The sequence below is a fragment of the Phacochoerus africanus genome, chromosome 2 (assembly GCF_016906955.1).
Source record: "Phacochoerus africanus isolate WHEZ1 chromosome 2, ROS_Pafr_v1, whole genome shotgun sequence".
Classification (NCBI taxonomy): Eukaryota; Metazoa; Chordata; class Mammalia; order Artiodactyla; family Suidae; genus Phacochoerus; species Phacochoerus africanus.
Genome location: NC_062545.1, coordinates 79537596 through 79549681, shown reverse-complemented (window position 1 = coordinate 79549681; position 12086 = coordinate 79537596). Strand labels below are relative to the sequence as shown.

Sequence of the window (12086 nt, the reverse complement as noted above, 5' to 3'; positions counted from 1 at the left end):
CATTCAAGTTATGTTATGCTTAGAACTTAAATCTGTTTAGAATTTATAGTTTGAAATGATTTAAATTGATCTACCAAACAATCTTTGACTGGAGGCAGAATATTTTTTTAAATCTCAATTTTACTCTTTATTCTCAGCAATGGGTCTTTCCCATGGGTCTTCTTCTTTTTTTTTTTTTTTTTTTTTTGTCTTTTTAGGGCTGCACCCAAGGCATATGGAGGTTCCCAGGTAGGGGTCCAATTGGAGCTCCAGCTGCTGGCCTACCCCACAGCCACAGCAATGCCTGATCTGAGCTGTGTCTTTGACCTACACCACAGCTCACGGCAACGTCAGATCCTTAACTCGCTGAGAGAGGCCGGGGATCAAACACGCAACCTCATGGTTCCTAGTTGGATTAATTTCCACTGTGCCACAATGGGGACTCCCCCATGAGTCTTGCTTAATCACAGCCTCATTGTCAGAGGTCTCTATAAATTATATTCCCTTTTTTTGAAAAATGATGTCTTTTTTTTTTGGTCTTTTTAAGGCCACATCTGCGGCATGTGGAAGTTCCCAGGCTAGGGGTCCAGTTGGAGCTGCAGCTGCCAGCCTACACCGCAACTATAGCAATGCTAGATCTAAGCCCTGTCTGCAACCTACATCACGGATCCAGGCAATGCTGGATCCTTTAACTCACTGAGCAAGGCCAGGGACCAAACCTATGTCCTCATGGAGACTAGTCGGATTTGTTTCTGTTGAGCCACAATGGGAACTCCAAAAAGTAATGTCTTAATCTCCAATATGATTATGTGGCATCTGTGTACTATTTCTAAATGAATGTCTTACTGTTAAATTGAAGCTAGACCCTAAAACTGTCAACTTTAGTGACAAGTTGGATAAATATTGTAAAATCCAACCTCACATTTGGGTGAAAACTGAAAACTTCGAGAAATCTGTGAATACTAGATGGTTTAAACATACTTCTTTTAATTTTTCATATGGGATCTATGGTTTCATGTCCACATGACTCAAGTGAGGAACGTTTGGGAAATGTTTCTGAATGCCCCATCAAGTGCCTTTTCATTTGGGGTGTTTTCATGTGCTTTTGAGGAAACTTTCACTCTCCAGAGTCTGATTATGCTTGGGACCTGCTGGAGAACAAATATTTATCTGTTAGCTCCTAGTGGGGTCTCAGCTGGTGTGACTTTCATTCATTCTTAGAGAAGATCTGTCTACGGATATGCTGCAAACGACATCAAGCCAGTGGCCTTCTTGCCCAAAGCAGACTGAAGAGAAATCCTTTAAAAGATAATCCTGTGAGTTAAAATTGAGATGCCATTCATGAATAAAGGGAAACTGCTTCCTCTCTTTACATTACTTTGGAATTCATTCCTCCCCTCCTGGACCCCACCTTCCCTGAATCAGTTGAGTCACTTAAGTGATGGGAATTAAATGCTGCGGAATCTGGAACACAGGTTTAAAAGAGTTTGGGGAACCTTTACATAGGGCTTCCCTGAGTCCAGGTAAATAAGGAAATCATCATCTCTTTAGGCCTTGGGAACTCCTGATTTTTTGCTTTGGAAACATTTATAACTTTTATGGCCTGTAGCGATTTCTTTGAGGTTGGTCCCCTTGTGTGGTGTTATTTCTGCTCTTACCTTTTTTTAAGCACGTGCCTTGCTTTCCCAATTAAACTGAGGAATAGGATCATTGTATAGCTGTATATCTCTTTAAGGTCTTACATATTTACCCTGGAAAACTACGCAGAGGAGGTAACAACACAATGGTTGCAGCTAATAATAATTCCAGATTTCCTCTGGGAGACTCTGATACTTTCCATACCCTGTATGAAAATGGAGAGTGTATCATTTTCCTAGCAAGGCAGTTGTGACCTTGGTGAGTTGGCACATGGATGAATTAGAGAAAAAGACTCAAAAATGATTTCAAGAAATCAGTTTAAGGGGCATTCCCATCATGGTGCAGCAGAAACAAATCTGACTAGCATCCAGGAGGACACAGGTTCGATCCCTGGCCTTGCTCAGTGGGTTAAGGATTCAGCGTTGCCATGAGCTGTGGGTAGGTCATAGATGAGGCCAAGATCTGGTGTTGCTGTGGCTGTGGTGTAGACTGGCACCTACAGCTCTGATTCCACCCTTAACCTGGGAACCAACTTACGCTGCAGATGTGGCCCTAAAGAGACAAGAAAAAAAAAAAAGAAAGAAAACCAGTTTAAGTTAAATACCCAAGAGTTAGACCATTTCTCTGCTAAGAGATCTAGTTAGATTAATCAATAATGTAACAGCCTGTATGGCCAGGCTATCCAAGATGGCTGTTCTCCTGCTCTTTCTGCATCTGCTGCTCAGCTCCTGCTTTGTGTATAACATGCTCACAGGACTGACCTTCCTACAAACTTGCCCCCACTCCAGCTGGTGATTGTTCTAACCTTTAGATCAAAACATCTCCACCTGAAAGCTTTTCAAAGGGGTGGTGCTAATTTCCTTGGTAACTAATGAGCCAGCCTGACATCACTTCCCCCTACGACTGGTAATCTCCCTCTCCCTCTGACAGAGAAGCCTACCACCATGTCTTGCCCACCTCTGGCTGCACATGGTGGAGTGTTGCTGACCCAGGACCTTGCTTCTGACAAGTAAGCTGCCCCATCCATTAAACCACTAATGTTTCTGTTGCTGACTCTGGGCTCTAACTTAGGTCTTGAAGCTGGGCAAGTACAGACTTTGCAGACCCTCGGGGTACAGCCCAATACAGCCCAAACTGAGATCAATCAGTGTGAAGTCTTCACCTTCCTTGTAGTTAGTTGACCACATTTCAGACAAGAAATTATATTCAGAAAGGTTGTTGGGAGACAAGATAAATCGTAAACTGAATTTTTTTTTTTTTTTCCATCTGGGAAGGGACAGCCAGAGAGATCTGTTTACTTAATGGACCAAGAGAGGCACACAAACTTCACTGAGTAGCCTAAGTAAATAGTATCTTAATTACTTCTCCAAACAAGACACTCTTGAGCTGATAATCACACACAGGAAGGTGTTTCAGCTCACAGCCCTCATTGCAGTAACTTCGACAGCATCACACCTCTCCTTCTCCACCTCCATCCCCTTGTGCCTTTTTCAAACTTCAGGTTTACCTTCGTTTTAGTGGGAGGGGATCTTGACCTGTGTCAGTGAATGGTACTTTGGAAGCCAGTCGTTCTGGGAAACAGCAAGTGAGAAGATCCTAATGGAAATGAAGGCTCTTCCTTCATGGGTCAACCATGGAACCAGGCATTTCTTTTGCCTTGCTCGGACAGAGAAAGATGTGGCTTCACTGTGTCTGTGTGTATGTGTGATGTCATCAAAGTAGCAGAGCATGCGATTCCAGGGATTTTAAAATAATACATGGCTGTGAAGTGAAAAATGGAATTACTATGTTTGAAGTGTTGGGTCACTCTCTATTGAACTGAACAAGTAATGTGGCCGAAACTTGGCCTGTGCTGTTGCTGAGTAGAAAATCGGAGGCAGAGTTTTGGGAGAAGGAGAAAAAGATAGCTTTATTGCTTTGCCAGCAAAGAGGGCGACAGAAGCCTAATGTCTTAGAGGCTGTGCTCCTCTTGGGAGATTTAGGAAGTGGTTTTATAGTTTGGGGAGTGGAAAATTGGGCTGTAGATAAGGATGAGGGTAGAGGCCAGCTTGCATTGTCTTTCAAAGCCGATGTTTAGTGGCCTCAGGACTGGTTGTGGTGGCTCTCCTTCTTCCTAGAAGGAATTATGCTTCATCAAGTAGTTCTTCCATTTGGTGGGGGTTTTAGTTCTGCAGAAAGGCTCAGATACTGTTAGGTATATTCCTTGAGGGGGAACCAGGACCCTGCCCCAAGGCTGCACTATTGTCTCTTGACTGCTCCTCTCTGGTCTCTGCGTCCCCTGCCTTCTCTGATTAGTAACTGCCCTTTGGAACTTAGGGAAGGTCATGGAGGCTGAAATTTATTCCGAAAAAATAAGAAATGGAGGATACAAAAGTCTTGTGTGCCCAGGAGCCCTATGGGGCCCAGCTTGGTTACAGTAATATACATGTTTTTTCAGATAATTGCCTAATTTTGCCAAGGCAGTTTGTCTAAATAGCACAAATAACCTGAGCAAAACTAAAGAATGCCTTGAATGAGACTCTCTCTGTTATGTTCATAATGGCATTTTAAGTTTGGCTTTAGGATTTGAAGATATTTGCCTAGTGTGTATCTCTAAAAACAACTGTGTGTATAAATAGGGTTTATTCTGAAGGACATTGGACTTACTGCCTGCCCAAAATACCTCTGCTAGACCTCACATTGCCTTGGTTGGAAATTCCTTTCATTAGGAGCCAGTCTGCTCCCCAGACTTGATGAGTAAACTTCTGTGTTATTACAACCGTCCTAGATTCGATTCCCTCATTTGTAAAACCTTTTAGGTTGATGAGCTCTACTTTCTCTAGTCTGTTTTTCCAGTTTTCCTTTCTCTTCCAATCACTTAGTTTTGTGTTTAGTGTTTTTCTGTATTCAACTTGCGAAATGTTAGCGATAACTTTAATTATGCTACAATCAAAATGTCAGCTTCTAATCTTAGGAAAACAGATTCTAATTGACTAGGATTGCCTTTAAGTACTTTCTTATCATAGAGTTGTCCCCTATGCAAAACCCTGATAACCTTTCTCTACAAGGACTCAAAGAAGTCTTGACCTTCACTTGAACTTCCTTTCTTCTTTCAGACCTTTATGTCATCTCCATTACCTTCTATGCTTCTGCTAGTGGGCTCATAACTACTGGTAGTTGATATAGAGATAGCCTCAGTTTGATCAGATCTTACACTTTATTTTAAAGATCAGACAGAATAAGTACAGCAGTTTTCTCTACTTTCTCATAACATTTTAAGCCTAGGGGCACACATCTCTATTGTGAAAGAGATAATTTAAGCAAGGCCAAGCCTGCCTCCTATGTCCACCATTATAGGCCTTTGGCCTTAATCTCAGTAATTCTCACCTGGCTCTATCTCCCTTAGTTTGTGTCTAGCAACAACAGTTGTGCAGTGAAGGAAACACACTATACATATACAGAGTTTCATACATGCACTTCTCCTGGCATGAGTAAAATACCACCTAATGGATACATTTGGAGGAGGGTGGGTCGAAGATGAGATTGTCAACTTAAAAAAAAAAATTGAGATATAATTGATACACAACATTATATTAGTTCCAGGTGTACAGCATAATGATTCGATATTTGTAGGTACTGAAAAATGATCATCACAGTAAGTCTAGTTAAGATCCATCACCAGACATAGGTACAGAATTTTTTTTTCCTCATGATGGAAACTTTTAAGATTTACTCTTAGTAGCTTTAGAAATGCAGTATAGTGTTGTTAACTACAGTAATCATGCTATACATTACTCTCCCATGACTTTTACATTTAATTAATTAGATTTTTGTAGCTGGGTCTTTTCATTTATTTTTATTATAATTAAAAAAATTCGCTGTATTTAAACTAAAAAAAAACAAACGGCTCCACCCCTTTCTCCCACCACCTATACCCTACCTCTTGCAAACACCAGTTCTCTGTATCTATGAGCATGGTTTTTATTTTATTTTTTTTTAGCTTTCACATGTAAGAGAGATGATATGGTATTTGTCTTCTGTTTGATTTATTTCACTTAGCCTACTGCCCTAGAGGTCCATCCATGTTGCTGCAAATTGCAAGATTTCATTCTTTTGTATGGCCAAATAATATTCTATTTTATATATATTACCACATCTTCTTTATCCATTCATACATTGAGGGATGTTTAGGTTGTTCCGTATCTTGGCTTTTGTAAATAATGCTGCAAAGAACATGGGGTGGGAGCATATATCTTTTTGAATTAGTGTTTTCATTTTCTTTGGGTAGGTACCTGGAAGTGAAATTTCTGACTCGTATGATATTTCTACTTTTAATTTGTCTGTAGAATCTCTGTACTATTTTCCCTAGTGGTTGCTCCAATTTATATTTCTACCAACAATGCACATGTGTTCCGTCTTTTCCACATTCTCATCAACTCTTGGTTATTTCTTGTGTTTTTGATAATAGCCATTTTAATAGGTGTGAGGTAATGTCTCACTATGCTTTTGATTTACATTTTCCTGATGATTAGTAATATTGAGGACCTTTTTATGTGACTATTGCCCATGAGTATGCCTACTTTGGAAAAATGTCTCTTCAGATTCCCCCCCTCACCTTTTTCTTTTTAGGGCTGCACCTATGTCATATGGAAGTTCTCAGGCTAGGGGTCGAATTGGAGCTGCAGTTGCTGGCCCACACCACAGCCACAGAAACATGGGATCTGAGCCATGTATGCAAACTACCTCACAGCTCCTAGCAATGCCGAATCCCTGAGCCACTGAGCAAGGCCAGGGATTGAACCCACATCCTCATGGATACCTAATACTAGTCAGATTAGTTTCGGCTGTGCCGCAATGGGAACTCCCCATTTTTTTTTTCTATTGAGTTGTATGAATTCTTTATATATTTTGGATATTAACTGCCTTACCTATACATGATTTGAAAATACTTTCTCCTATTCTATAGATTGTCTTTTCATTTTATTGATGGTTTCTTGTAGTGTACAGAAGCTTTTTATTTTATTTATTTATTGTCTTTTTTTAGGGCCGCACCTGCAGCACGTGGAGGTTCCCAGGCTAGGGGTTGAATTGGAGCTGTAGTTGCTGGCCTACACCACAGCCACAGCAACCTCAGATCTGAGCCATGTCTGTGACCTACACCATAGCTCATGGCAATGCTGAATCCTTAACCCAGTGAGCAAAGCCAGGGATCAGACCTGTGTCCTCATGGATACTAGTCAGATTTGTTTCTGTTGAGCCATGGCAGGAACTCCCAGAAGCTTTTTAGTTTGTTATAGTCCCATTTGCTTATTTATGATTTTGTTGCCTTTGTTTTTGGTGTCAAATCCAAAAAATACTGCCAAGATTGATGACAAGAAGCTCAACATCTATGTTTTCTTCTGGAAGTCTAGGGTTTTAGGTCTTACATATAAGTCCTTAATCCATTTTGTGTTCATTTTTGTGTATAATGTAAGATAGTGATCCAGTTTCATTCTTTTTGATGTGGTTGTCCAGTTTCCCTGACAGCATTTATTGAAGAGACTGTCCTTTTCCCATTGTATATTCTTGGGTCCTTTGTCATAAATTAGTTGATCATGTATGTGCAAATTTATTTCTGGGCTCTTTATTCTGTTCCACTGATCTATTTTTTTAAACCAGTACCATACTCTTTTGATTACTCTAGCTTTGTAATATAGTTTTAAATCAGAGAGTGTGGTTTCCTGCTTTGTTTTTCTTTCTCATGATTTCTTTGGCTATTCAGATATCCCACCTTATAGTTAGGTATATTTCCACATGGCATACAGACATGTATTGAATATCCATTATGTGTTAGCCATGGGGCTGGGTTCCAGGTGGGAGGTATACAAAGATAAATTGTATGCTTGTTGATTTCAGTTTCTCACAGTGGAGCTTCCCTGTGCCTCCTGATGTGTCTCATGATTTATGTGGGATTAAATGTATAAGCCTGGCAAAACTTGACAAGTCTTGAATAGCACCAGATTCCAACCTGAAACTGTAAATAGCCTTGGGTTTATTCAGACCTTGGCTTTCAGACAGATCCCTCAAGTTCCATTCTCTATGAAAGGTGAGCAAGCCTTGAGGATGCTCTCAGTAGTTCAAGCATGAGTTTAGAAAAGTAGTGAAGTAGATACCCAGATGAGGACTGTTGATTGAGAAATCTTTATACCACTCTCCAAATTGAAAGTGATTGCAGCAAAAGGACATTTCCATCCATGTTCCCATCTTTCCTTCTTTCCTCCCTTCTTCTTTCCTTATAAAGGATATAAATATTAATATAATCTGTTGGACTTTCCAGAAGAATAAGTACCCCCCCCCACACACATAGTATACTTTATGAAATACATGCTGGAGACAGCTTGAAAAAAAAATCACTCAAAATTTCTCCACTTAGTGATTCACTCTTACAAATGACAATTTAGACAGTTCTGGGCTACTCTAAAGTAAGTTATGGTGCCGCCAATTTGGCAGTTATTTCCAACAAGACCTCTTTTTTTTTTTTTTCTTCAATAATCTCTTTACTGCTATCAGTTGAAAGCACTTGTGCAGACTCATGCTGTCATTCCAAATGTTTCTGCCAAGTTTCTGCTACCAGGAGCTATTAAAGAATTTACTAAACCTTAAGACAGTATGTGTTTTCTCTCTGATGAGTGATTTAATCTGATTTATTGGGGAAATCATATTTTTGAGAATGATTTAGTATCTTAACATTAATCCTTTGTCATTTTAACTTGCTTCTTAAAGGATTTTACCTTTACTGTTATTTCCCTTTTATTGTTTCAACTTAATGTTTGTTCCAATCTTAACGTAGAAACAGGGTATAATTTTTTAAATTTATTTGAACATTCAGGGGTGGGTGGGTATAGTTAAAGGGGAAAAGTTTCAAGAAACATGGTCATAGACAGGAAAACAGTCCTGATGGTAGTAAATGTGACCCATTTCAAAGTTGTAATTTAAAGCTTCTCAAATATTACTTTCCTTAGAAAAACTTTCATGATTACATGAGGTAGAGAGTTAAAAAGGGAAAAATCATCTTTCTAAAATTATTTTTGAGGATTTTATTATTTCACTTGTGACTTACAGACTTGCCTTTTGTCTTTTTAGGGTCACACCAGAGGCATATGGAGGTTTCCCGGTTAGGGGTTGAATTGGAGCAGTAGCCGCTGGTCGATGCCACAGCCACAGCCACAGCAATAAGGGATCTGAGCCTCGTCTGTGACCTACACCACACCTTACAGCAAACCCGGATCCTTAACCCACTGATCGAGGCTAGGATTGAACCCACATCCTCATGGATCCTAGTTGGGTTCGTTAATCACTTAGCCATGATGGGAACTACTTTCAGGTATATATTTTAAGAGCAATACATTATTACTTTTTTTTTTATTATAGTGTTTAAGCTTTTTCAAGTGAAATGTGTAAGTTTTGATCTTGAATACAACACCCAACCCAATTTAGTTGGCTTTTTATACCCAAAGTAATCAAAAAGTCCTAACTGTTCTTCTTATAAGAACTCTACATCATATGCTGCTTCTGATTGCTATAAATAGGTAACAACCAAGCAGATAAAGCAAATCCATCTTTTGGGTTTAAGCAGTAGAATGGATAATCATATTAACTCTTAGCCCTCTCAATGTTTACAAGGAAAATGCATTTCCTTGTTCATTTATTAATTCATTCAGCAGTTAAAGAATTCTTTTTTGCAAGCATTCTATGTGTAGCAGTAGCTGTTCCAGATCAAGGATTGTCAAACTATGACCTGTAGGCCATAAATCTGGCCAGCTGTTTGGTTTTGCATAGCTGACAAGATAAGGATGGTTTTCACATTTTTAAATGATTAAAAAAAGAAGAAGAATATCTTGTGAAATGTTAAAATTATATGAAATTCAAATTTCAGTGTCCAGAAATAAATTTTTAATGGAACTCAGACGCACTCTTACTAGTACTGTCTGCAACTGCTTTTATGCTAACAAACCAGAGCTGGGGTGATTGAAACAAAGCCTGTACATCCTACAAATTCCAAAACATTTACTGTCTGGCTCCTGATGGAAAAAAGTTTGCTGCCGATCCCTGCTCTAGACACTGGGAATTCAACATGAGAAAAATAAGAAAAATTTCCTTACTTATGAATTTACATTCTAAAGCGAAAACAGAAAGAATGAATACATGAACAAGATCGTTTCAGACCTTTGAATGTATTATGGAGACAGTGAAATATTTGATGTGATAGAGAGAGAAGGTGGTTAATTCAGACCAGGTGTTCAGAGGAGGCCCCTGTGACAGTGAGGCAGAAAGCTGAATGGCAAGGAGTCAGCTAAGAAGGATCGGGAAACAGAAGGTTCCAGTCAGTGGGAACAGCAAGTGGTAGGTCTGAGAGACAGGAAAGCGTGGTTGGATCTCAGAGAGATGGAGGTGATCAGAGAGGGAGCTGAGCTTAGGCAGGAGCCAACTCACAGAAGCCTCTTAGGATGAGGCAAGTTTGCATTTTTCTCTGTGGGCAAAGAGAATTCTTTGAAAGGTTTTATGCACAGGAATGACATGGTTTGCATTACATTTTAGAAAAATCAACTTGATGGTTGTATGGAAGAGATTCTAGAGGAAGTCCAAGTGGACATAAACAGGGCCTGTGGCAAGAGACCTAGTGAGAGAGGGAGATGGCTTGCATTGGGGGGTGGCTGAGGGAGGGGAGGAATTGGATAGATTTAGAGTTTAGCTTGGAGGTGAGCTGCCAAGGCTAGCTGTTGTGGAAGACGAAGGAAAGAGAAAAATTGAGAATTACACTTAAGTTTTTGGGTAAACTGGTGCCATTTCTTTATGTAAATTGTACTTGAGACTATTAAAATGAACTTACGTCAGGAGTTTCCGTTGTGGCTCAGTGGGTTAAGAACTTAACTAGTATCCATGAGGATGTGGGTTGGATCCCTGGACTTAGTGGATTAAGGATCTTGTGTTGCCATTAGCTTCAGTGTAGGTCACAGATGAAGCTCGGATCCCGTGTGGTTGTGGTGTAGGCTGGCAGCTGTAGCTCTTACTCATCCCCTGACCTGGGACCTTCGATATGGTGCAGGTGTGGCCCTAAAAAGAAAAGAAAAGAAAAAAAAAAAGAACTTATATCTCAAACAGGGCTTTCTATCTAATGGGTGTTTCCTACCAGAAATGCAGTTGTGCATCTACATCATGGTATTTTACTAATTTTTTTTCTTTACTGTCTTTTCTGAATGTAGGGAATTATTGACATCATCTACAAGGCATATTAACCATGAAGAAAGACAGATTTCAACTGTACGTCCTCTTTCTGCAGAGACTGAAGAAGAGGTAGGTGTGGCCATGAAAGACCAGCTTAATACCACTTGTGACCTTTGCTTTATACAGGTGACCTGTGGTTGACTTATGAATAACAGGAACATAACCAGATTTCCTTATGACATTCTCACTATTGCTCTTAATTCAACATATATTTGTGACATTGACGTGGTTGTTCACTTGAGCCTGCTCTAGATATTTAATTGATATAGCCAGCTAGCTAAGCAGCAATAACTTGTATCTTTCTAGGTTATAGAACTATGTTTGCGGAAAGAAAACATGTCTCTCCCGATTTCATCAGCATGATCAAACATTAATGATGTGTATCTGCAAAAAATTGTGAGAGAATTGAGTATATCATCTTATCAACACTATCATTAAAAACAATGAGAGGAAGAAACAGAAAAATCTTTCCTGGATTTTTTTTCTTGATCTTCTTTAAAAAGAAAACCAGAGATTTAAACCTCCCCACAGGGGATCATTTTAGCTACACTTATGACTTAGGAAGGTTACATGAGGAAGAACAGTTTCTGTCCCTGAGATGGTTGAAAAGAGAAGATGAAGTGGGTGAGAGAAGGTTGAAGTAATTGGCATCAGAATCTACAACTTCTTGTGGATTGAATATGTATGTGTGTGAGAGAGAGGGAGACAGACAGGGAGATGGAGGGAAGGAGGGAAGGAAGGAAGGAGGGAGAATGAGATATGAACGTGGTTTAGACCTGAGCAATTGGCTGGGTATAGCTGTTACTGAAACAGGAAACCTCTGGAGGGAAGCCACCTGGGAGATGGAGGGATGACCTCAGTTTGAGACCTATGTTGCATTTGGGTTTCTCGTGGATATCCATTTGGAGACATCCAGGAAGTAGTTGGAGATAAGGGTTTGATGTTCATGGTAGAGAGTGACCTGAAAGATCTAGGGGGACTTTATAATCTTGGGAATAAGATAGCCCAGGAGTGCCTGTTGTGGCTCAGAAGGTTAAGAACCCCATGTTGTCTCTGTGAGGATGCAGGTTCCATCCCTGACCTCTTTCAGTCGGTTAAGGATCTGGCATTGCCACAAGCTGCAGTGTAGATCGAAGATGCAGCTCAAGTCCTGTGTTGCTGTGGCTGTGGTGTAGGCCAGCAACTGCAGCTCTAATTTGACCCCTAGCCTGGGAACTTCCATATGC

The 12086-nt window shown here is 40.0% G+C and overlaps 1 long non-coding RNA gene across 2 annotated transcripts in view; it reads left to right on the top strand.

The window, feature by feature from the left end:
• Window positions 1-11503, top strand: part of LOC125117228 (uncharacterized) — a 191113-nt gene extending 179610 nt beyond the window's left edge. For both annotated transcript variants that reach the window (XR_007132548.1, XR_007132549.1), the window contains one exon: window positions 10839-11503. This is a non-coding gene — a long non-coding RNA (uncharacterized LOC125117228). The remainder of the gene's footprint in view (window positions 1-10838) is intronic.
• Window positions 11504-12086: the final 583 nt, after the last annotated feature.